The 27,092-nt window shown below is 40.7% G+C and overlaps 1 protein-coding gene and 1 long non-coding RNA gene across 2 annotated transcripts in view; both read left to right on the plus strand.

The window, feature by feature from the left end:
• Window positions 1-27,092, plus strand: part of LOC125128645 (formin-like protein 3) — a 53,338-nt gene that overhangs the window by 9,650 nt on the left and 16,596 nt on the right. The window lies entirely within an intron of this gene.
• On the plus strand, window positions 908-25,537 carry LOC125129004 (uncharacterized). Its single transcript, XR_007135380.1, has 2 exons — window positions 908-4,875; window positions 24,458-25,537. It is a non-coding gene; the product is annotated as an uncharacterized LOC125129004 (long non-coding RNA).

Consider the following 27,092-nt stretch of genomic DNA (forward strand, 5'->3'; position numbering starts at 1 on the left):
TTATTGTAACAGATACATAATTTCCAGTGCGTCCATACAACCTGCTTTGACTTTCTCTCATGTAACAATTAATATACAATGAAAAGCTCTGTAGCTAATTTTTTTGTGCTGTTTCATTAAAGGAAGGAATTTAACAGATAATTGTGAGTGTTTACTATGCTCATTGTGGGTGATTTGAAGATCAGGAGCCAGGATATAAAGATAAGACAAGCGTTTCTCTTTACTACCTACGACCTATTAGAGTATGTGGAGAATACGTGGGAATTGAAAGCTGGGAATGAAACTGGAAAAGTGCTGGATTTTGAATAGATTAAGACAACAAAATAAGGTACTAGTGAGGGACTTCTTTTTGCTTTTTAGGGCTGCACCTGCGGCATATGGAGGTTCCCAGGCTAGGGGTCCAATTGGATCTACAGCTTCTGGCCTGTACTACAGCCATACAACGCCAGATCCGAGCTGTGTCTGCAACCTACAGCACAGCTGACGGCAATGCCGGATCCTTAACCCACTGAGCAAGGCCAGGGATCGAACCTACAACCTCATGGTTCCTTATTGGATTTGTCTCCGCTCTACCATAGCAGGAACTCCCAGGGAAGGACCATTTTTAAATGCCATTGGCAGGCATGCAGTGTGATAGTCTGCCACAGGAAGTTGGATCAGTAACACTAGTATCATCTTGTAATGAGAACACTAGTTCAGTGTTAGCAAATTTTTGCTTAACTGCCATTGTAGGAACTTTTAAAAAATTCTTTGAGGAGTTCCCATCGTGGCTCAGTGGTTAACGAATCCAACTAATGAACCATGAGGTTGTGGGTTCAATCTCTGGCCTCGCTCAGTGGGTTAAGCGTTGCCGTGAGCTGTGGTGTAGGTCACAGAGGCAGCTCGGATCTGGCATTGTGTGGCGTAGGCTGGTGGCTACAGTTCCGATTAGACCCCCAGCCTGGGAACCTCCACATACCGCAGATGTGCCCTAGAAAAGACAAAAAATAAAAATAAATAAATAAAAAGTTCTTTGCCCCTCCCTGATAATTATAGGAGTTAGGTCATACAAGCAAACCATCTTCTAGAAGAAATACAGTTTTGACTAAGCCTGTTTCCTCTGTGCAGACCTAGACACTGTGTGTATGTTTAATATTATCTAGCCTGAAATTTCATTTCCCTTCAACAGCGTGCCTTTCTGTGTTTGTTAGGCCAGACAACCTCTTGTTTTACTTCTTACCTCAGTTCTCGTTCTTTGTTGTTGTTGTTGTTAGCAGTATTGATATCATTTTTATCAGAAAAGAGACATACTGTTCAGGCGTTTTCAAATGCCTCGAAAATGCTTGGTTACTTAGAGGCAGGAGACTTGCCCAACTCAGCTCACACCCAGTTCTGTCCCCTCAATAGTCCTCTCTAACCATGTTGTCATCCACCCTTCCTTGTTTTAGAAGGTTTCTACTTGTTAGGAATAACTTCTCCTTGAGCTTGATCTTTTTCCTCTCTTAACTTTCACTTACTAGTCCTTGGCGGTCTAGGGCAACATATATGAAACCTATTCTTCGTACACATAGTATCTCTTCCAGTGTTTGCAAACGCTTGTGAAATCCTGCTTGAGTCTTCCTTTTGCTGCACTGAGGGGAGGAAAGCCCTAATTCTCAAACCATGTGCACATGACATGGTTTGCACCTTTCTCCATGCACGTTGTTAAACTCATGACAAAGTCTGTTTGTCAGTTTACCTCTTACAATATGGTGGCCAGAGCTGACTGACTGCTTCTGATGTGCACTGCCCACTGCTGAATACAATGAAGCTATTATCTGGATACTGTACTTGTATTTATGTGGCCTGAAATTTGCATTAACATTTTTTGGCAGTAACATTACTCTTTGATCGTATTTAGCTTATAGTCAACTAAAACGTCTCTTTTTCATGTGAACTCTTTTAAGTCTAATCTTTCTCATTCTTTACTTGGCAGTTGATGCTTTGAAAATAAATGCAGGAAATTATGTATTGCATTACTAGAGACATTTGAATTTCTCTGTATCAGATTTCATCCCATTTGACTATTTGGAGATATAACATTTGTATAAAAGAGCACAGTTTTCATGGTGCTTTCTCGTATATTTTTATTTAATCTTTACAGCAACTGTCCCAGAATCAAGGGAGAAAAATGGCTTTCCACTAAGTCAGGAATTGGCAGACATAGTACTTTGTCACAGGTTTTTTGGTTCCAGATCCCATGCTTATCTTATCACTGTTCACTTCGTAAGCGTTTAGCATGTCCTCTGCCGTGTGGCCCGAACCGTGGTGTTGGTGAGTCAGTGAGCAAGACGGATTAGTCTCTGCCCTGTGGTATTTATGGCCTGGCACATGAATAATGACTGCCAGTTGCTGAACACTTTCTATTAGGAAGGCACTGTGGTGGACTGTGTTCGTGTTCACAGTACTTGTTGCCTCGCTGCCAGGGTCCCTCTATCAGAGGATTGTATTTCCCACTCCGTTGACATCAAGTTTGGACACTTGGCTTTCTGTGACCAGTAAAATGTTAGAGGAAGTGACCTGTCCCTCCATGTTTGAGCAGATGTTTTAAACTCCATCAGGTGGTTTAGTCACGGAATGAGCCTGCCTTAGCTGAGGCTGGTCCCAGAATGATGGCGCCTTCAGATTGGGTTCCAGAGTGGTGGAGCAGAGCTGAAGCCAACCCACGTTTGTCATTTAATGTGAGAAATAAGTCCTGGTGTTGTAGGCACCATGGTTTTGGAGCTGTTTGCTACCGTAACATAATACAGCCCAGAGTGTGATACCGCCATTGCTCCGGGTGCTGGTGAAGGTAAATAAGACTTTGGCCTTGTCCTCCAGGAGTGTGTGGTCTTGGTGGATGCACTGAATTTCCATCAGTTAGTGGTAGTTGAGGAAGAGGAGAGTATATATATGAAAAGGTCTTTGAAGTTGAGGCTCTTTCCTGACTTCACCCCTGGCTGAATTAGTTTGTTTTACATCCTGGGTCTGTGGTCCAGCCACTCACTGTCACAACTTGTTGTCATCCAAAATTTGAAAATCTTGCTTTCTACATCCTCATTCGATCACCTTTCTTAAATGTTTAAGAGGATGGGCTTCTACAGCAGTTATTGGAAACTTCCTTCATAAACTTTATTAATTAGCATTCGCAAGGTCACCTAAGAATCTGCCTAGTTGAACCACTTCTCCAACATTTCCAGAAAAATATCATGAGATCCTAGGTCCTGTTTGAATTTTATTTTGTTGGCATTCGGATTTTCCATTGCATTGCGTGGGTTTTCAGAGACAAAGCCTACACTGGGATTCTTTGAGGAATTTCCTTATCCCTAGAAACTAAGGAATGCATGGCCGGGGTTCAGGGGAACTGTTGAAACCTTTGAAATAATTGCATGTAAAGTTTCCTGTAGGTTTACATTGTTCTGAGTTGTAGCTTTCATCATATTATCTGAGAGAATTATGACTCCCCTGGAAGGTTATGAACCCTGCTGTGGAGTGAGAATAGAAGCAGCCGGAAGATTGGAGAGCGCCAGGGTTTATTTAAGGCACAGGTGAAACAAGGACCTAAAAAGAAGTCCGAGAAGGAGTAATTAGAAAGGGTTGAGGACCGGGAGTAAATACGCTATAGAAGCCAGTTCCTTATTTCTTAGGTTTTCAAAAATCAGTTCTAGAATTTCGCATGGATTCTACATCCATTTTCATGGCACTTCTTTATGATTCCTTGGAAATTACCCAGTTTTCAGATACATTTAATGTCTTAGGATGTGATTTTTCTTGGTCTATAAATAGGAATTTAAAGCAGTTCCTCCTTCTGTGGCTGTCTCCTTCCTATCTTAGGCTTTTTTTCTTTTTCTTTTTTTCCCCCTTAATCCTTATTTACCCTTCCCAGATTAAAGGTCATTCTTCTTAATTAAAAAGGCTGACTCAAGATAGGAGAGAAATGGTTCTTTATGTTATCTGTTGACAGTTGATTCCAAGTAAGGAGATGGCATTTGTTATTCTTTTTGTTGAAAAGGCATTTGGAAGTCTTAACATATTTCCTGAACACTTTTGACAAATATATTTTGTTTTTAAAGAACTGTATTGAGAGATAATTGTTATACAGTAAATTGCATATATCAAAAATGTATCATTTGATAAGCTTTGACCTGTGTGTGTACCCATAAAACCATCACTGTGGTCAACCCCCTCTTGGTAATCCCCCTCTTTATTACCCAGGCAACTACTATTTATTTTCTTTTACTCTACATTAGTCAGCATGTCCTAGAATACAGTATGCACCCTTTGTTGTTTTTCTTTTGGTTTAGCTTCTTTTACTCAGCATGATTATTTTGAGATTTATCCATTTTGTAGCCTGTGTTAATAGTTTATTTTTATTGCTAAATAGTATTCCATTGCATGGATATAAAATAGTTTGTGTATCCATTCACCTCTTGGTAGCGGCTGTTGCTAGTTTTTAGCTTTTACAAATAAAGCTGGTGGGAAAATCTATGTCCACATCTTTGTATGGACATGTGCCCTCACTTCTCTTGGGTAAATACCTAGGAGTGGAGTGGCTGAATCACATGGTGAGGGCCAGAGAGGGAGGAACGAAGAGGTTGAGGTTGAGAGGGAAAGGGATTTATTTTAAGAAATTGACTCACAGGATTGCGTGGTCTGGCAAGTTCAAAATCTGTACGATGGGTCAGCAGTCTGGATCAGGCAGGAAAGGTGCTTTGCAGTCCTGAGTCTAATATCTGCAGGGTAGGCCAGCAGGCTGGAAACTCAGGCAGAATTTCTGTTCTTGTCTTGATGCAGAATTCCTTCTTCCTCAGGAAACTTAAGGTTTTTTGCTTGGAAGGCCTTCACCTGATTGGATGTGGCCCAGCCGCACTGTGGCAGGTAACCTCCTTTACAGAACATCAGTTGATTTGTGAATGTTAATCACATCTGCAGATACTTTCTCAGCAACAGCTAAACTAGTATTTGACCAAACAGCTGGCACAAAGCCTAGCCAAGTTGACACATAAAATTTTACCATTAGAGTCCCTAAATATTTTATATTTTTAATGCTATTGTAAATGATAAATATTTTTAAAGTTCCATTTCTCATTGTTGCTGGTTCACTAGTTTGTTATTTTTTTTTAACAGTGGCCACCTTTTCACTTTTCTTAAACAGATGAATAGTAGTATTTCCATTTTAGTTTAGGATTACCTTCCATCTTTTTGGACATATCTTTTAAAAATAGGAATGATAGTAGACATTTCATAATGTCATTACTTCTCACTTCTCTTGTTTATCGAAATCATCTGACAGAAATGGCAGTTTGATTTTAAGAATCTTGTCTTACTTCATTTAAATCAGTTTTTCTTTCATTTTATTGTATTTTATTGCTTTTGTTTGTTTGTTTTTTAAAGGCCACACCTTCAACATATGGAAGTTCCTAGGCTAGGGGTCTAATGGGAGCTACAGCTGCTGGCCTTTGCCACAGCCACAGCAACGTGGGATCCGAGCTGCACCTGCAACCTACACCTCAGATCACAGCAACGCTGGGTCCCCGACCTACTGAGCTAGGCCAGGAATCAAACCCATGTCCTCATGGACACTAGTCGGATTCATTTCCACTGCACCACAATGGGAATGCCAGTCTTTTTATTTTTTTTAATCATAGGATTGTAACAGTTCTTAAATATTTTAGAGATTAAAGATGTACATGCATTTAGGGTCTAGAACCTAGATAGTTGCAGAGCAGAGTTGCTGATACCCAAAAAAGAAACAAAAGTTTTAAGAGAAAAGATTCAAGTTTATATTATAAGCATCACCTTTATGCCATTCTCTTTCTGATCAACTTTTTGAGCCTCAGTGCCTCATCTGTGAAATGGAATGATAATGTCTTTCATGAAGTTAAGTGGGATGCTTCGTGTAAAGAGCGTGGAATAGTGCTCTTAAACAGAATAGCTCCAATTGCTATTATTATTTTATTCAATGAATGTTTAATGCCTGAATTGAATTGGAGCTACAGCTGCTGGCCTACACCACAGCCACAGCAACGCAGGATCCAAGCTGTGTCTGTGACCTACACCACAGCTCATGGCAATGCCAGATCCTTAACCTACTGAGCGAGGCCGGGGATCAAACTCAAAATCTCATGGATCCTAGTAAGGTTCGTTAACCACTGAGCCACATAGGGAACTCCCTATATTTGCATTTTTAAATGAATTTTAGAAGTTTATCAAATTCTAAAAAAAAAATAAAAAAGCCTATGGACATTGTTCCACACTCTAGAACTAATAGGAGTAAAAAAGATAAGCAAGATCCTTGCTCTCATAAAGCTTCCGTTTGGACAGGTTACAACAGGAGAGGCAGACAGTAAGCAAGTTAGGGAATAAGTGGAGTTCTTTTTTTTTTTTTTGTCTTTTTGCTATTTCTTGGGCCGCTCCCGGGGCATATGGAGGTTCCCAGGCTAGGGGTCCAAGGGGTCCAATCGGAGCTGTAGCCGCCGGCCTACGCCAGAGCCACAGCAACCCACTGAGCAAGGCCAGGGATCGAACCCACAACCTCATGGTTCCTAGTCGGATTCGTTAACCACTGCGCCACGATGGGAACTCCAGTGGAGTTCTTAGTTTCCAGTCGAGATGAGGACTGAAGACCGTCAAAGGGAATGTGATGGGTGGTCAGCAGGGAGGAGCTGCTTGAGGAGTGATGTTGGAGTAGAGACCCCAGAAGGAGATGAAGGAGCCAGCATGTAAAGATCTATATGAAAGCGTGTGACAGGGGGAAAAAGTGCAAAAGCCTCTGAAGTGGGAAAGACTCAGCGAAGTGGAGGAATTGAGAGAAGCCAGGAACGCTAGTGGCGAGAAGTGGGAAGGCAGAGGGGTCACGGGAAGGAGAGAGCCTGCTAGTCCAAGAGCAGGGGGTGCCTGGAGGGCTTTCAGAGAGGAAGTGACCTGCCCGTAAGGTGGCGTTATTGCCATGGGCCTCTGGAACTGCAAGCCCAGCTCTGGGACATGAGCACGCTGCATACTTCACTGCGACTTGGATTCCCAGTTGCCAAAGAAGCATTAGACTGCATATTTCCCTGGATGTAAAGATCCTAGTCAGACTCTATCAAAGGCAAGTATGGATTATCCAAAGCAAATACAATTTTGTATCTTTCAAATTTTACTAAGTCTTCATGTGCACTTTTATGTATCTTCAAAAATAGTGTTTTATGGATTTTTTTCCCTTTCAGAAGTTCACATGGAATTCAACTAGTGTAGCAGTAAAGACATGACTTTGGTTTCAGATATGAGCATAATTACTGACCCCATGGAAGCATTCAGTAAATATTAACCAGTCTTTGTTACTAGAATATGATTCTATCCTTAGAATCATGGAACTATTGAGATGAATGGACCCTTAAGAATTTGTTGGTCTTGGAGTTCCCGTTGTGGCTCAGTGGTTAACGAATCCAACTAGGAACTATGAGGTTGCGGTTTGATCCCCGGCCTTGCTCAGTGGGTTAAGGATCCCACGTTGCTGTGAGCTGTGGTGTAGGTCACAGACGCGGCTCTGATCTGGTGTTGCTGTGGCTGTGGTGTAGGCCGGCGGCTACAGCTCAGATTAGACCCCTAGCCTGGGAACCTGCATATGCCACAGGAAGTGGCCCTAGAAAAGGCAAAAAGACCAAAAAAAAAAAATTTGTTGGTCTCAATTCCTTCCTTTTATAGTAGAGGCAACTCAGATCCAAAGAGGTTAAATGGTTCATATTACATAAACTTAAAAAAAATAAAATAAGCTTGGTTTTTATTATCCCCCCAGGTGTAAGAGAGATTCTTGAGGCAAAGTATGGAAGCAGGGAAAAGACAAGGACAACAATTTTCTTTATGTTTGCTGCCTTTTTCTCCGTTGCTCATTTATTTTTACACCTATGCTATTTTACACTTATCCCTGGACTGAGGATATTGGAATGAATCAGACAGCTCTCCCTTAGCAGGGAGCAGACGGGTAAACAAACAGTTGCCCTACAAGTTAAATGCCATGATAAAGGCAGGCTCAGCCTGTTGTGGGAGCTTAGCCTGTCTTGATGGGTGTGTCTGTTAAGTGGCTCTAAGTTCAGACTCTGTTTACCTACAGAGCTGGATGTCCTTAGCCCCTTATTTTACTGTGGTACGCATTATATATACCTTAGCTAATTGGCCTTTCTTGTGCTTTTTTGCCTCCCAGCCATAACCTGAGCTAAATGTGAGTGAGGTCAAAGGTCGTGCCATCTCGGACAGTAAGACTTGTCTAACTGCACTGCTCTGCTCCTGCCACTTGAGAGCCTCGAGGCCTCACGTGGACCCATGGCCAGTGATAAGCTACCAGTGACAGCTTGTCTAATTTTAAATAGAAACCCATTTAGAGACTAATTTAAGAATATTTGAACTTGATGTAGTTCTCCTCTCAAGTGACGCAGGTTTTATTAATTCTTAATTTTTTGAAAAATTCTTAAAGGAAACTGAGAAACAGTGATTATTCCTGTCTGTTTACTTTGTCCCATGTGCCTTTTTATGGTGTTTTATTTTGGAAGATTGGCCATTCCTAAGAAAACTAGCACATGAAGTTCATTGTGATGTCACAGCATGTTCTTGGTCTTAAAATAAGGCACCAAAATGCATTCAGAGAACAGGTAGATAAAGTAGCAGTGCTATAATTATGGAGAAACAGTAGTTTCCTTTTAAGCCCTTCTCTTTCAAGAACTTATAATTTTCTATAGAACCCAGACATTATCCCTTGGACAGGTATGTTTTATTCTTGCTCTGATTCTGTGTTATAAAGTTTGATTAAAATGGGAAGATATTAACTTTTTGTCTTCCACACAAAGAAAGTTCATATTTGTATTTGTTTTTTTGGTAAGACTCAATTTCATATTCCTGAGCCTGCCTTAGTTTGAAGAGTGATATCAAGCCTTTGTCTATAAGTAGTACCTTTGCCTCTGTGTGTGTGTGTGTGTGTGTGTGTGTGTGTGTGTGTGTGTGTGTAAAATCAAAACTTGGAAATGGTACACATCGCCAAGGGTGTTAGCTAACCAATTCCTGATGACCGTTTGCGCAGAGTATTAGATGACAACCAGTTTTGACAGTCTGATGTAACAGGTGATCTGGCGTGCTCCATCTTCTGGGTCATACGGGGATAAAATGATCCATCTCCATCATCCATCTCCTGGGCCTTATGAGAGAAGGGAACTAGAATTTTAGAAGTGTGAACTGAGAAAATTGGACTCCAGTTAGCAGCCAAAAAAACGAAAATGGTAAAAACAAATTGTGTGTGAATAACAGCTTTTCCCCTTTTATTTTGTACAGCTTGAGGAACTGGGCTATAGGGATATTTTCAATGGAAGGTGAATAAGCTATTCATAGTGAGTGATTTTAGCTTGTACAGAAAACATCTCCAGCTATACTAAATATAAAACTGTCAGCTCTCTGAAGGTCTCTGCAGTGATTACTTATCCTTCTCAGTTGACAGTGACAGCCTGTAGTGCAGGTGAGAGCTGGCTCTGGAGCCAGGCTGTGGGGTTCAGAGCCCAGCCCACCAGCTCCTGTGTTGCTCCAGGCAGGGCAGACTACTCTGTCTCACACTCCTCATTTATAAAAAGATGGTAATACTGGTACCCACCAAATAGGGCTGCTAGCAAGGTTAAATGAGTTCATATATGTGAAGCACTTAGAACTCTAGATGAGTGTTAACTCTTATTATAATTGATGCATATCTACAATACATTTTAAGTGATGGTGGGGGGTGTTTGTGTTTTTAATGGCTCCACCCGCAGCATATGGAAGTCCCTGGGCCAGGGATTGAATCCCAGCCACAGCTGCAATAATGCTGGATTTTTTTTTTTAACCCACTGCACCAGGTGGGGATCAAACCTGTGCCTCTGCAGCAACCTGAGGCACTGTGATCCGAATCTTAACCCACTGCATCACCATGGGAATTCCTAAGTGGCGGATTTTATTGGTGAAGTTTTCATAGAGTTTGGCCTTTGAACTGGGTATTAAAGGATAAACAGGATTTATAAAAATGGAATATAGAGAATTTTAAATGGAGGAAGCTGTATGAAAAAAGTTGCAAAGAGGAGGTAAAGAATCTCTTCCCTTTCTTTTCTCCTTTTATTGCTTACTAGCTTTGCACCTGCCACAGAGCTCAGCATTGATGTGTGTTATGTAATCTTATTCAGTCTTCGCAATAACCCTACAAGACAGGTATTTTAAAATCTCATTTTACAGATGGGGAAGTAGCCACAGAAGAGTAAAGTCACTCTCCTGAAGTCACCAAGTTAAATGGTTAGCCTAGTTCTGACTGTAAAACTCAGATTCTTATTATCCAATACGTCCTTCCTAAGAGCAGACTATCAGGATGATTTCCAAAAATACTTGAAAGGCTGAATGTTCTGGGGGTGGCACTGTGGACATCCATAGACTTGTGATACCAGGGATGCATGTGAGCACTTTGTCACAGTGAGACTCTGCATATTGGGTGTGCTCGTCTTTCAGAAGATTGGAGAGAAAGGCATGTGCTGGTGCCTACTGAATACATCCTTGTTCCCCGTCATTCTAGGAGCGTGGAGGTGTTTGTTTTTTTCTGAGCTGAGAATGGCAACATTTGCTTGTTGAAGTTTTTATCATTTTTCTTATGAAGAAATTAGACCAGTTTCCCTGGCAGCATCCTGATTGACCTTTGGACGTCAGTGCTTTTCACACGCTTGAGGCTTTCGAGTACCCTTTGCGGCTCCCTCTGTCCTAAGTCAGTCCACAGTCCTGGTTCCCAGTCTTCAGCGTTTTGGGTTTCTTGGCTGTGAGGTTTTTTGGAGCATAACAAGGACGATCGTAGTTCTGTTGCTGTTTATTCCTTCTGTCTTCTCACTACCTTGTCACACTGTCTTCCTTTTGAACTTTTAATAGAATTCATCATTCCATCCTACATTTCATCTCAAATATCTCACGGGCCTTAACTCACCTTTTAAATTATTTTGTCCCCAGATAATACTTCCATCCATTAATTAGCTAAGGGCTATTTTTCCCCTCTATAGCTTTAATGCTTTTTCTTTACTATCTAAAACTCCTCTTTCCAAAAGAATGTAGCAAAAACACCTCAGGCACTAGCCTTTGTAAAACTAGAATCAGACTAAAATGAACTAGAATCTTGGTAACTAGGATCTTTGTGTAGAATTTGTCTTTCTCTCTGCTTTTAAGAAAAATAAACATTATGTGGAAACAGATATCAGATTTAGCCAAAAATTTAAGAAGAAAAAGCAAAAACCTTCAGGATTTATCAACTAACCATTAACACCTATTAGTAGGCTCTAAGAAACTATGAAGGTGTTTACTTTTAAGTAAATCTCCTATTGGTACCTTTTGTTTTATTTTTATTTTTTATTTTTTGGCCATGCCCATGGCATGGGGAAGTTCCCAGGCCAGGGATCAAACCCAAGCCACAGCACTGACAATGCGAGATCCTTAATCCACTGAGCCACCAGGGAACTCTTTATCTATTTATTTACTTACTTTTTGGCCACACTTGTAGTGTATGGAAATTCCCAAGCCACAGCTGTGAACTCTGCCACAGTTGCAGCTACGCCAGATCTTTAAGCTGCTGTACCACAGCGGAAAGTCCATGTACTTGTTTTTAATCATCCGCGTCGTCTTGAAGCAGGCCTTCATGATCTGTCCGGACTGATGCAGTGGTCTTACAGCTGGTTATCCTTCTCACCTCCTCCCTTTCAGATCATCATCTATATCAGCAGCAGTCTGATCTTTCTTAACCAGGGATCTAAATCTTGTGTCTTAAAAATCCTCTTTGGCTCTTCATTGCCTGCAGTATTGTCTAAATCCCTGACATGCTTCATTCAACCTTGTAGCTTCCTTTTGCAGGTGGTATGCTCCATTCACCACTCCCTGCATTCCATAAATACTGTAGGCCAGGGCTTCCCACAAATGGATCCTAGGTTTACCTTTAATAGGTTACAGGTGTGTTGAGAAGTACTGGGTGCCTTCTACTTTTGGAGTGGCCAGATGGAGCCTGGCGCATCCAGGACTCCACTGAGAGTAGTTGGAGTCTAAGTTCTCTGCATAATGACTGGTGACATGCTGAGCACAGGCAGGAAGATGCCCTGCAAGCTGCATGCTTCCTTGAGCCGCCCACTGCAGAGCGTGCCACTGCCCACTTGCTCTCCGAAGTCGGGGGCAGTCATCGGGGGTTCCCAGCTTCAGGTAGAAGTCTCCTCTGCGTTCACTTAGGTTGTAATGTGTTCGGTACTTTTGTGGCCGGTATTCCATTTAGTAGCATTCAGGTTAGCTATGGGCTGACCAATCCATGAACTATGAAAAATATAATTAAAACCAAGTTCATCTTTTATAACTTTAGATTTTAAAGCTTTTCCTAACTTAAAGTGAAAACAAAGAGTAGTGTTTCTCATAGTATTGTCCTATCACTACTGATGGATGGGCCCACGTAGCCTGTCTGGTGTGAAAGAAGGCAGTGTTATGGAGAGTTTTTGTTTTTGTTTTTTGCCAGGTCGCTTAATGCCACCTCAGAGAGGATTCTGTAGGTCTCTGCTGTGTTTACACTGAGCGTGATCCTCATGAGTCGTGTCAGGTCTTTCTTGCTTTCAGTTTGGGGAAGGTTTTCAAGAAAGTGTAAATGCGGTTTACATCTCGACAGTGCTGTATTTGTCCAGGATGGTTTTATACTCACATAATTTTATTTAAACTTGACAACCACTTTGTGAGGGTTATTTTTAATTTCATGTTATAGGGTTTTCTTATTTCACCGATTAGAAAACTGATGCTGGGTAGTTAAGTAACTCAGAGTCACACAGCCAGTGTACAGTGGAAACACAAGGATTTTATTGAGCAGGTATGGCTTCAAGGACACAATGTAAACAGACTTTATGGAAGATGAGTTACTAAGACAGCCATTCCTACCTCTTTAGAAGAGGATTCTTTTTCTCAGGTATGGCATCAAATAGATTTCTTACTAGAATACCTTGCAAATGGTACTTAAAACTAAATAGATATAAATGAATCGATTGAAGTTTGAAGCAGCTTTGAAATTAGGATATACATAGTAAGAAGCATGCCATCTATTTGAGGTTTTCTGTATAGAGCTATGTCTAATATACACATGTGTATGTATTTGTATCACTGAGTTTCACAATTAGGGTTTCTTGGATCCCTAATTACTGAAATCTTTTGCTTGAATATTGAGGAAAAAATTGGCAATTTTCCTCCAGATTGTGGATTTTGAAAATGAAGTACACAAGTTCACTTGTGGAAATGTGAATTGCATTGTCATGATGCATTTGTGTGGTGCTACTGTCCAGGAACACGGGAAGTTTTCAGTGTTGTAGTTTGGCTTCTGAATATGTGAATTGTGGAAAGCACTCTAGGTCTACACTAGTTACCAGTTTTGTTTTGGGTGCAGTTCATAGTGTTTCCTTAAGTCTATAAAGCAGAGTTTGGAGCCTCTCGCATCCTGTTGGCCGAGGAGGTTCTGCCTTTTAGTTTCCTGGGTGCTGTGGCGCCTCAGACCTGCTCAGCTTATCCTGATCTACTTGGTCTTAATACTCGGTTCTCTGTGTGACATTGATGACTAATTTTACCCAGTTTATGACCTGGGGCTTTCAGTGGGCAGTATTTTAAGAATCTAAAAGTTAGGAATCTAAAACTCTGGCTACCATTCACCTCACTATCCGTGTTGATTATGGGCAGGGAATTTTATTTAAAAAAAATACATATTTCTGATTACTCTATAGTTTAATAAAAAGTGCTTGATCATCTTATCCAAAACACTGTCCTGCCCCACCTTCCCTCAGGTTTGAAACATTCCCAGGCAAGCTTTTTTTCAGTAAGTGCATAAAAAATCAGTGCTTGTATGTAAATATATGGCACCCATATGGTGGAAAGGTACACTTCCTTTGTTCCGAGCAAGCAGTAATGGAGAAAATGCATGATTACACTGAAATGGTAAACCGAATTATCCATTAACGCTTCCTGGGGTTTAATATAACCTTCTCTCTCCACCCAAAAGGCACATCTCATTTAGTCCATAATATCACTGCTCCATTTTAAGTGAATAGTTTTTTCAGCTTTGATCTGTAATGGCAGTGAGGGTGACCAGTTAGTTTTGTTTGTCCAGGACTGTCCTGGTTTTAAAACTGAGTCCCTTTCAGTCCCAGACAAACCCTGGCACAGGGCTGTGCTGTCAGTGGGCTATAGGCCTGTTACTAGGACTATGCTAAAACTACTATAGATCGGTGGTTAAAAGAATTTAGTGTGCCTCAGAATCCCCTGGAAGGCTTGTAAAACACCATTTCCGGATCTCATTCTCCCTAATTCCTGATCCAGTAGGTCTGGGGTAGGAGCCTGAGGATTGCTTTGCTGTCAGTTTCCTGGGTAGTGCTGATGCTGCTGGTTTGGGGATCACACTCTGAGGACAACTGGCTTAGATCAGGCCCTGTACATTGTGAGTATATGGTGATGTTTATTCAGATTTGTGGAGAAAAGGATCTGTTTCTCTGCCTTACACGCGCAAGCTCTCATTATCCCCAGAGGTGTTTGTGTGTCTGAGCTGTGATCATGTAGCACAAAAAAGACCTGGTCCTGCGAGAGGTGACAGAAATGGGGGAAAGGTTCGAAAAAAGTCCAAACAAGTCCTACCCAGGCACACACATATGCATTAGAGTATACTTTTTAGGTAAACTGTATAATCAGTTTGAATCTCCCATAAAGTATCTGATACATGTCATTAGTGCCAGAGAACGCATACTCATCATTACAGCAGAACTGATTTAAGCTGGATGTAGTAGGGACAATAGCACTCACCTTGCCTGCTTCTCCAGAGTGACCGTGGTGAGAACCCATGCGCAGGGTATGAACATGCTGTGCAAACCCAGGATGTCGTGGGGATGACTGGTGTGTACTTTCTAACTGAGCACTGCTTGTCATCTTCATCAGCTCGTTGATTGTTTTCAGGGATTTTGAGAATCCAAGCGTGTAGGTGGGGCTGCTTTATGATTATTGTTATTGTTACTATTATTATATGTCCTAATTATTCCCTGTGACTTTGGTCATAGCCTCACAGGCTTTAGTTTGCAGGTTTATTTGTCCTTGGAGGTAGTCGCCATGTAGGTAGTTCTTAGGTAGTGGCTCATAATCCTTAGTGGCTGAGCTTGGTCAAATCCCTTCTCCAATTTGTACTTCTTCCTCATCTTAACTAGTTATAAGTTGAGAAATTGTATGAAAACACATTAAACCTTTGTTACAGATGACAATTAGCAATAAGAAATCATAAATAAGCCTCAAAGAACAGGAAATGTGTTGTTTTCATCTCTGTCCTAAGCACCTCGCCACTTTATTAACTTTTCAAGTAATTGAATTATTAATTCAGATATCATTTTCTTTTCTTTTTTAGATCTCTTTTTTTTTAACATGGAGCGTATAGAAGATGATAAATATTAAATAGGTTGAAAATAAGAATAGCATATCTTTTGGGGTGTCTGTGGGGGTGGGGTTTCTTTTAATCTGGGTGTTTTCTGCTCCATTACTGATTTTTAGTGGGCTATAAATTCTTGCCTTTTGTCACCTTTTTGTCCCCATCATTACCCTGTCTCGTTTAAGAATTGGCATGAACCCCTTGCTACTGGTCCCTTCAGCTTCCCTGTCTATTGCAAAGTTCAGGGTCAAAGTTGTGGCATACCGTTTCTAAGAAATTCCCGAGGCACCATTGAATTTCAGCAGAGTAATAGATATCTCTTAGAGGATGCAAAATCTAGGCCATTGGAGAACTTCATTTGTTTTTGTTTTGTTTTTCAGCATGTTTCTCTTATTAAGTTACACAATGATATTTGTTAACTAGTAAAATTTCCTAAACCCAGTAAAAATTCCTTATAATGATATAGTTGCCTCTCTTTGTGGCATTTATTGCGGGATCCACTGCAGACACCAAAATCCACGGATGCTAAAGTCCCATGGTTGGCCCTTGCTGTCCATGGTGCCAATTATCTGCAGATTCAGCCAACTGCAGATCTTGTAGTACTGTATGTATGTATGTATTGAAAAAAATCTGCCTATCAGTGGACCTCCTGTAGTTTGAACTCCTTTTGTTCAAGGGTCAGTTGTGCTTTTGAAGAATAATGTCTTCATTATGGATGTTGCAGTGAAAGAAACGTATTAGGTATCTAACTTGTTTTCCACATGGTACTTGGGAGATCTGTGGTATGACAGAATCCGTAGTGGCAGGGCACGCATTGTACATGGGTTCTCATAGACTGTCTTTGACAGAGTGGTTGGACAGACATTTGCAGTTTTCTGCTCAGTACCACTGTTCCAGGCAGCAGTTCACTGATACCCCCTTCTATCTGGACAGCAGATGGCTTGTAGGGGCTCTAGTATATGTTTTGCCTGTTTTCATAAAAATTTGTAAATGAAAGAGTAAAGTGCTAATGCTAGTAGCAAGAACAGTAGGTAGCTCTCAAATAACAAAAAGAATCCTTAAGAAATAATAGATTGTATGTTATAATTAAAGATTGTGGGAGTTCCCTGGTGGCCTAGTGGATTAAGGCTCCATCACTGTCACTGCTGTGGCTTGGGTTGCTCCTGTGGCCTGAGTTTGATCCCTAGCCTAGGAACTTCTTCTTCTTCTTCTTTTTTTTGTCTTTTTTTCTATTTCTTTTGGGCCGCTCCCGCGGCCTATGGAGGTTCCCAGGCTAGGGTCGAATCGGAGCTGTAGCCGCCGGCCTACACCACAGCCACAGCAACGCGGGATCCGAGTCACGTCTGTGACCTACACCACAGCTCACGGCAACGCCGGATCCTTAACCCACTGAGCAAGGGCAGGGATCGGACCCGAAACCTCATGGTTCCTAGTCGGATTCGTTAACCACTGCGCCACGACGGGAACTCCCTAGCCTGGGAACTTCTGCATGCCACTGAAGCAGCCAAAAAAAAGATCGTGTCTAGAAGACTCTTTATAATTATAAAATGTTTTTCATAATTGATTTATAACATTCAATTTCTGTGCATTTAACTTTCACCTGTCTTCAAAAATACGTCATAAACATATTATATCATTTGATAAACTTCCCTAATAATTCTGAAGAAAAAATGCTATGTATTATGTGTGCAGGTTAAATATAGTAGCTCTGATAAAAATTTCTGTCTTTTGATCAGCCTTTAAAAAATTTGAACTGAGAACAGAGGGGGAAATTGTTTGAAGGAGAGAGTTGTAATCACTGGTTCATTGCAACTTAATGTGTAGCATCTTAATTAGCCAAGTATCATGTGCCTACCTAGGCATGAAATAACTATTTTTTCCTAATTTAAATCTGGAAATTTTCAATTGGAGAACAGCTTGAATAGCCTTTGAAAATAGCTGCTGGGTTTTGGTTTTTCTGTTTTTTTATTTAAGTATCTGTCTTCAGAAACAATGAAGGTCATTTTGTATCCTTAGAGACCACATGCACTTTCCTCATTATTCCGAGCCTTATTTCTGTGATGGGTAGAGTTATTTATGACACTTGAACCAAAAAGAAAAATCAGAAAGCAGCTTTAAGGATAAACACATTACACATCAGTGACTGAAATCACTTACTCCATAGTTTCTCAGAGAAATTAATTAATATTAGAAACTTGGGAGTTCCCGTCGTGGCGCAGTGGTTAACGAATCCAACTAGGAACCATGAGGTTGCAGGTTCGGTCTCTGCCCTTGCTCAGTGGGTTAGCAATCCAGCGTTGCCGTGAGCTGTGGTGTAGGTCGCAGATGCGACTCGGATCCCACGTTGCTGTGGCTGTGGTGTAGGCCGGTGGCTGCAGCTCCGATTCGGCCCCTAGCCTGGGAACCTCCATGTGCCGAGGGAGCGGCCCAAGAAATAGCAACAACAACAACAACAATAACAACAAACAACAAACAAAAAACAACAACAAAAAAAGAAACTTAGTAGCCTTTCAGAATTGCATATATTGGTGCATTCAATTGTTATCCTTTGGGGGGGGTGTACATATGCTCATGTATGTTCATTTCTTGGAAATCACTGAAACTTAATTGTAGGCTAATTGTTTAATTTTTTGTTTTTTTAATAAACAGTAATTTCACATGTTTTAGATTAAAGCAAATCTTGGTTTTGGTAGAGTGCAAATTTTTTTTATATTTCACCTAGTGTTCCTTCTCTCTTCCAAGAAAAGAGGTGTGGGAAACAAAATGGTTTCAGTGTATTATTGCTTTATAAACAAAGCCAGTGTCTTGAGTTTGTTTGCTTATTGTCATCTACTTTGCTTTGTTCATTTCCGTGGACTGTACATCCCTAGCCTAAATCCGCTTGGGAGAGGGGAAGAACATATTAGAGTCTTACTCAGTGTAGATCCACTATCGGAAAAACCCACTGTATCAGCGTCTAAGGTAGGACACTTTCGTTATGAAGAGAGTCACTTTTGTTGATAATATTAGAGCAACAGCCGTAACTTGGGACTGTTTGGGCCGGATGTGTGATCACTCTGATTGCTAGGTTTGTCGTTGTGGTGCGTTGTTTACTATTAATTCTGAAACTCTTTAATGTTATATATTTGGCAAGGCAAATTTATAATACGTACTTTGTGATTTATTTAGGACAAATTACTGTTGATGACGCTATCTCTTGCTAAGGAATAGCATTAATTTTATCATCTTGGGCCCAAGATGTCACAGACATTATTCAGGACTAGAAAGCCTGTCAGTCACTAGATGAAGTTGGTGACTGGCAGCGTTTATGTCATTTCCTCCTGTTAATTTGTTGTCTAGAAAGTCTGTTGTTGTAAACATCCCCGACTGGAAGCTGTAAGACATAGCTAAGCTTTCAGTCAGATGTTTGCTGCCACCGGCTCTTCACAGGCATCATTTCGGTATAATTATATCTAAGAAGTGGAATTGGGGGGGCCATAAAATGTGTGGAAACCACCAGGCGTCTCGGGCTGCCCGCACTCACTGAGCGCGCGTGGTTTGTGGGAGAGTTTCGCGGGGGGTGCCAGCCCAGGAGCAAGATATCCTGTGCCAGATGCCATCGGAGCTTCCCAGACTTAAGATGCTCCTGCTGGGCCTTCGAGAATTTAGTTTAACACAGGCTTTTTTCCACTACAGGTTCTTATTTCTGTTTTTGCCCTGTCAGTGAACTTTTATTCTTTATTGCCTTTCCAAGTAGGCTAGAGTTTAACTCCGCAGCAGTTCAGAAGACTGATTTCCTCCTTTAGAAATTCCGTAGACGTTCATGAGAGTAAATTTATCACCACCCCCCCACCCAGTGATATACCACCCAGCAGTATACAGCCTAGAAATTGCAGTTTTCTTCGTGGTGAAGAGATGTGTGTGTGAACTTTCTCTCTCTCCTCTCAACCCTCCCACCCCCTAACTTCCTGTTCTCCGCCCTGAATGGTGTCACAGCTCCTGATCAGAACCCCCCTGTAAAAACTTGCAGGACTTTAATCCACTGAGCCTATTTATAACATTCACCATGGCTGTATTTGTCTTAATTTACTGAGGATATTTTCCTCATTATTTTCAGGTTACCATTTGCCTTTTTCTCTTCCTCATTAGAATAGTGACACCCTGTGAGCAGGTGCACTGAATCTATTTTTTTGTTTCCCCACAGAGCTGAACAATACAGGGCTTTTCTCATAGATGATATTTAATGCAGACTCTTGGTAATGTGTAATTTTATAACAGCTTTTTTTTTTCTGACCGTTTTGTCTTATTTCTGTTTGTCTTTTAGACACTATTTTATCGAAATCTTTTTCTTCAATAAAGCACTGATATTTTTATCATTAATATTAAATTGCTAAGCATCATACTGTGTTAGATTCAGTGCATAATTAAACCAAAAGGTAAAATTCCTGCTAATTTTTTACACGCCTCTCTTCCTTGATGAGGTCATAAGCTTTCTGAGGCGAGGCCATTGTCTCTGTTTTCCTGCCCTCAGCATCAGCTAGAGCACCTTGCATGTAGAGGACTCCACTAACAGTTTTGTTTTGTTGCAGCAGTCTCTTCTGTTCTCTTTTATCTTTTACACAAATGAGCAAATGACAGTTTGGGTCATAATGAAGTTACCCAGATGTATGTGTACTACAACGTTGATTCTTAAATGCTCCTTTGTTACAGTGCTAGTTTACAAGACTTAGATGGCCGGGGTAGAGGAAGAGAAGAGTAGTTAGTTGCTTTAGACTTGGGGAGCTTTGCAACTTGAAGTATAACCTTCGAGCTTATTGATTATCATGCATTAAGCATCCCTTCCTGCCAAACTCTTCATAACGCAGGCTTGTTGTATATTCTTTAGCCCTCTGATTGAGCACATTGGAAGCCTCAGATCCCAGATAGCAGCAGATGAGATAGAGCCATTTCTGAGAGCCCAAAAGTGTCCCCTGGAAAGGTAGAAAGGGTCCTTTGGTAATAGGGTTATTTTTGCCAAACCAGGTGACGTATTATTTCCAATGAAAATGTTTGTTAGGTAGTTTTGAATTCAGTAAGATGGGTAGAAACTGTCTGTTTTAGTGATTTGCCTAGCTGAATTTAAAAGACTTTGCAAAACGAGAATCCAGATCTATGCTAAAAGAAAGGTAGGTGTCCTGTGCAAAGCTGTCCACTCCTCCCTGGATGCTCAGGATTAATGTACAGTCTGTGTAGCGTAACATCTGTCCATGTTGTGCTGCCCTAAAGAGGCGAATCAGAGACCATGTCAGCTTTAATTCTGGATGCCCTTGCTTCAGTGTATTTGAGTACAGCTTTTTAGTTCTTTGCAGATGACGTCTTCACATTTTAGTGTGGAGGAACCACAGACTTCCCTGGGGCCTGCCAATTTAGCAATTGATTATACAGAAGAAATGCTTTCAAATGTTAGATCGTTAGTAAACCGTAACAGCTCGTTTTCCCATCCTTTGACTTAGTATTTAGGAAGAAGTCCGTGGTCTTTATTGACAGGTCTTAGGAAGCTCAGAAATTCTTTACTATTTAAGGTGTTTTGATCTAGTTAATATTAAAAGTAAAGCATTTTAAGTTACTGAATACCATTCTGAAAATGACAGGGTTTTTCCTTAGTATTTGCTTTGAAATTCCTCAGGGACTACTTTTAAAGCAACTGCAAAATTGTGTCTTCAAGTTCATTTCCAACTAGATGTACTTGTGTACAAATATTCTTGGTTAAAATTACGTTGTTGGACAGATCCTGATTGGTCTCGAGGTCTGAGTCCCTTTTGCAAGGGCTTGGAGTGGCCCAGAAGTAGAAGTGAACTTTAAATCCCAGCGTGCCTTCTTCATTGCATGCAGCATGTTCTCACTGTGGCTCCCTCCACTCCTCTGGTTGAAACTTCATTCATTCAAAGAACGTGCCTCTATTTGTGTGTAGTCAGGAAACACATTTTTAAATGTGTGTATTGGTCTAAACTTACTTTTCAGAATTACGCTGTTTCAGGCAGTCTCTGCCACAATTTCCCCAGCCTGTTTCATCATAAGTGGACACGTGATGAGTGTTTTGACACATTGCCTTTTTTTAAAAAAAAATCTGTAGTATATTATAAATTTTCTAACAATTTAATATTTACTGCTGTCTTTGCTCTGGCTTTCTAGCATAGCGAGGGAAAACTGGTTTTGAATATTAGCATGTATCAGAATTACTTGGAGGGATTATTAATGAAATACAGATTGCTGGGCCTTGCAAGAGTTTCTTATTCAGGGGGCCTGGGGTGCTTGAGAATGTGCATTGGTCTCTTAAATTCCCAAGTGCTGCTGATGCTGCTGTCCTGGATCCAGGCTTTCAGAAGCACAGAGTTCATCTTACATTCTTTTCCCTGTTTGGTATTATGCCCAATTAGTGACTGGACAAAAATACACATAAAATCCCCAACCAAAAACATGTAGTAATCCAGAAGTTTATTTTGAAAAAGGTTTGTTGGAAACCTGAGACCCATTTTTCTCCCAGAAAAAGCTTCATATTAATTGTCTAGCCCACAAAACCTATTTGAGTAAATTTGCAAAGAAAAGCGGAAGGGAAAAAATAGTGTTGCCCGTGGAATACTTGAGACAGAAAAACAATATACTTATAGGGAAAAAAATATGTGCATGTTTAATCTTGAGAACTGGTGCTTTAGGGGAATGCAGCCTGAAGAGGGCAAGATGCCAGGTCACAACCTAGGCGGTTCCTGAAAGGCCTGGGATGCCTGTGAAAATCCAGAGATCTTCAGAGTTGTTGGAAGTGGTTCTTGTATTTAATTTTACTCCCACATTTGAGCATTTCCTCTTTCTTGATGCAGGTATATTGATCCAGGCACTTACAATGCTTAGTAGAAGTATCCTTGGTAGCATTTTCTTACTCAGAGGAAAGCAGAGGGAGGAGGGATTTCTGAAAGGCACCTTGCACCTTAGCAACCTTACCAGGACAGTAGGAGGTGGAAGGAGATGGGTGTGGTGAACTGAGGTGAACTTACCTGAATTAGGGGTGTGGGCGAGGAGGTGGGGAGAGGGGAAGAGGGAAGGAAAAGGAAGGCCACAGCTGAGCTTTGAGCTCCTCAGAGCATCATCCAAGGCCATCAGCTGGCTTCCTAAAAATGCAAGTTCAGTTATTTTGGAGAGAAGCAAGATGAGAGGCTGTAAAATCAGCCACATTTAGATCTGGAACAGTTGCAGGATGTCTGCTTATATTGCCATAAATTATTCCAGTGAGGGGAAAAAAAATGTCATTTGTGCCTTTTCCTTTGGATTCTAAAGTTTGTCTCAAAATACCTTTTGATTTGACTCTTGTCTCATTTATGTCAATCACTACCTCCTTCCTATTATTTTTTCAACAGATTCTACAAAGTTCGTTTTTAGAGATAGTAATGAGTCTCAGGTAAAGGGCCAATATAAACACAGTAAAGGATTTTGTAAGTCCTTCTTTAAACCGAGTTTTCAGTTCGTGTAAACATCCTACACTCAGCTGTAATACATGGATTGGCTGGGAGGTGGATGTTTACTTCAGCTGACTTGGAATATCAACCGTTATCATTGATACAGGATTTGGCAAAAACTGTATACAGAGACTTGAGGGGTTTTTTAATTTAATTACTATAAATTTAACTTGCTCTCGTATCTTTTCAGTTGTGTTATTACATTTCTCACATGGCATAAGACTGATGCAGAAGAATGTCCTTACGTGGTTGGTGGCTCTTGCAATGAGCTTGGATAGGCAAGGCCTCTGGTGTCAGACGAGTAGCCACCTGGGCCTCACCGGTCAGTTTACTCTGATGTGGAGGAGGGAAAGGCACTGTTTCACACTAGGTGCTTTTCTCACCTGCAAAGTAGGTGTGGTATCCACTTCACCGGGTCGTGGTAGGGGTTGGCCTAGGCGATGGATGTGAAGTGGGCCATTAGCCAGGGCCGCACGTTAACTGCGGAGGAATGCCAGCACACTAGCTGCTGCTAATGCTGGCTGCAGTGCCTAATAATAGCACGTAGCATGTTCTGGGTGGTCAGTAAATCAGTGCCGTTATACTGAAAGTAGATATAACTCATTGTTACTCTAACAAGTAAAGGTGATACCAACCTTCTGGTTTAATGGAAATAGTTTGAATCTTCAAAAGCACTGTACTTCAGTGGCAGCGCTTCGAGGCCCAGCTTCTTGAACTCGTATGCTGGTCCTGCCCCCAGAGCTCTCTTACTTCGGGGGAGTTACTGGTTTCTCTCAATTTCTTCAGCCTGCCAAATTGAGATTATAACAGTACCTGCTTAGTAGGATTGTTATGAGGTTCAGTGAGTTAATAATATTATGAATGAGTTAATACCAGTAAAGTGTTAGAATGGTAACATAACTAAGCTCCTGGTAAATGGTGGCTGCTATTACTACTACTACTACTGTTTTAAAAACACGCTTGTCGGGAGTTACTCTTGTGGCTCAGCAGTAATGCATACGACTAATACCCGTGGGGATGCATGTTCGATCCCTGGCCTTGTTCAGTGGGTTAAGGATCCAGCATGACCGTGAGCTGTGGTGTGGGTCACAGACACGGCTTGGATCTGGCGTTGCTGTGGCTGTGGCGTAGGCCGGAGGCTGCAGCTCATATTTGACCCCTCGCCTAAGAACTTCCATATGTGCCAAGTGTGGCCCTAAAAAAAAAAAAAAAAAAAAGCTTGTCATCCATTATTTTTTCAGGTTTTAGTTGTGCCATACATTTGTAAACAATTTTTGAGGATAATCTAATACCTGATAATTAATTCTAGATATGTATTGTTTAGTTTAAGTGCTCTTAAATTTTCTCTCAAATTTCATGCTCTTATTGAAAATTTTTGCGCATAAAATTTTCTGTAATATTGTTTCTCAACTCCATGAAATCAGCTTTACTTTTCACTTTTTGATGACACATACCCACTCTGTTTAGGTAAAAAACAAAGCAAACAACCATGAAACCAAAATTATATAAGAAGTACATATTATTCTGGCAGCTTGGCACGTATCCGTAAACTCTTGTCTGTGCCTAGATCCTGACTTAGAATTCACGTTCGATACTTCTCTGGAAGACATCTGTGTGTATGAGAAATTCACAATTAAAAATATGAGGACAAGACAACACGGGATCCGACCCGCATCTGCGACTGACACCACAGCTCAAGGCAACGCTGGATCGTCAACCCACTGAACAAGGCCAGGGGTCGAACCCACAACCTCATAGTTCCTAGTCGGATTCGTTAACCGCTGCACTGCGACGGGAACTCCTCTAATGGTGTTGTTTTAATTATTTTTTTTTATCAAGTGGGAGCTGTTCTGTTATGTACTTGGATGTAAAATATATATACACATATATATTTTAGTGAGTTCTGTATGTTCATTTGAAACTTGTCAAGTGCTTAGGTTATTTTATAGTTTGTAGTACTTCAAGAGAAATATCACAGTGCCTTATGGAAGCATCATGTAACTTAAGAGTAGTTTTATGAAATACATTTTTCAGAGTAAGCATACTTGAGAGTTCCACATCAGTTTTCCTTTGAACTTCTGTGAAAAAAATATTTAGCATATTGTGTGGTTTAGTCTCCCAAATGGCCTATGGGTTAAATTCCTAATTATAGTGTTTAAATGTATTGTTTTTTTTTTCTTTTGTTTAATAGTCCTGTGTTTACATCTTTATATACACACTTTCCTGATTATATAATGGGATCTCTGATCATTTGGGCTCTCGGCTTTGCCTCGCTTTATTACTTAGAAAAAGCTCCCTAAGAAAGTTGAGTTATAGTTAAGTGAAAAATTTTTTTCACTTTACCTTGTTTTAGTTAATACAGTAAAATATTCTGTTATACTGAGCTGTCGACCACCCTTTAGAAAATACATGCCCTGATTTCTTTGAAAATTATACATTTATTATAAATGTAAATTTTTTTCTGATGAACATGTACTTATCAGTTTTGAATGTTTTAGAATCCAGGTAAATGATAAAATGTCCCCACCCCCTTACTTTCCACTTAGCATTTGTTATTTGATTGAGAACATAGTATAAAGTTGGATTTTTGGATAATATTTGAATATATTCTGAAATTAAACTCCAACTATTTTCTGTCAAGTTTGAAGATTTGCACTCTCATAATTATTTGCTATGCATTTGGCATAAATTTTTTAACTTCTCCCTGTTTCATCATATCTTTCTCATCTCATCATATCCTCCCCAAAAAAATTATTTTCTGTATGTAGGCAGTGCACGGAAGGATTCAATATAAAGCAGACTACTGAGTTATTTTCTTTTTTTCTTTCTTTTTATTTTTTTGCTTTTTAGGGCCACACCCGTGGCATAATGAAGTTCCCAGGCCAGGGGTTGAATCAGAGCTGCAGCCGCTGGCCTACACCACAGCCACAGCAATGCAGGATCCGAGCCACATCTTCGACCTATACCACAGTTCACAGCAACACCAGATCCTTAACCCACTGAGCAAGGCCAGGGATCAAACCTTCATCTTCATTGAATGCTCGTCAGATTCATTAACTGCTGAGCCACTACAGGAACTCCCTGAGTTATTTTCAAGTAAGGTGTGGGTATGAATGAGAAACAAAGTTTGGGAACTCGGTACTGGCAAACTCTTCATTTTCAGGTAACTTTCTAAATGTGCGGTCATTCCGTCTGTGATGTTTAGAGTAAATGTGAAGAATATGTAAAACATTCTTCTCTTTGCAGTCACATACCACAGCCTTCCTTCTTATAGTCGGAATCATTAACACAGTGGTGATCCTTCCAAGCTCTTATTTTTTGTTTTGTTTTGTTTCGTTTTGTTTTGTTGGCCATGCCTGCAGCACGTAGAAGTTCCCGGGCCAGGGATCAAACCTGCTCCATAGCAGTGACCCCAGCCACTGCAGTGGTAAAGCTGGATCCTTAACCCGCTGCACCACAGGGGAACTCCTTAAAACTATGTGTCATCAAAGCTAAGAAATGCAATTGATTGTATGACACCAGTAGTTTATGTACTGAGAAAGAAGAAAAAACCTTGGGAAATGCAGAGAGTACTTTCTCATCCTTTCAGATTTTATTTATTCTTATCTAAAGATCTCTTTTTTGAATTACTCAATGAATTTTATTACATTTATAATTGTACAATAATCATCACAACCAAATTTTATAGCATTTCCATCCCAAACCCTCAGTGCGTCCCCCCACCCCCTAACCTGTCTCCTTTAGAAACCATAAGTTTTTCAAAGTCTGTGAGTCAGTATCTGTTCTGCAAAGAAGTTCATTGTGTCCTTTTTTTAGATTCCACATGTGATAGCATTTGATGTTGGTGTCTCATTGTCTGACTGACTTCACTTAGCTTGATAATTTCTAGGTCCATCCATGTTGCTGAAAATGCCATTATTTCTTTCCTTTTAATGGCTGAGTAATATTCCATTGTGTATATGTACCGTATCTTTATCCACTCCTCTGTCGATGGGCGTTTAGGTTGTTTCCATGTCTTGGCTATCATTTAGAGTGCTTCAGTGAACAGTGGAGTACATGTGTCTTTTCGAGTCATGGTTTTCTCCGGATAGATGCCCAGGAGTGGGATTGTTGGATCAAATGGTAGTTCTATGTTTAGTTTTCTGAGGAATCTCCATACTGCTTTGCACAGTGGTTGCACCAATTTACATTCCCACCAACAG

This window comes from Phacochoerus africanus, chromosome 6 (assembly GCF_016906955.1).
Source record: "Phacochoerus africanus isolate WHEZ1 chromosome 6, ROS_Pafr_v1, whole genome shotgun sequence".
Lineage (NCBI taxonomy): Eukaryota > Metazoa > Chordata > Mammalia > Artiodactyla > Suidae > Phacochoerus > Phacochoerus africanus.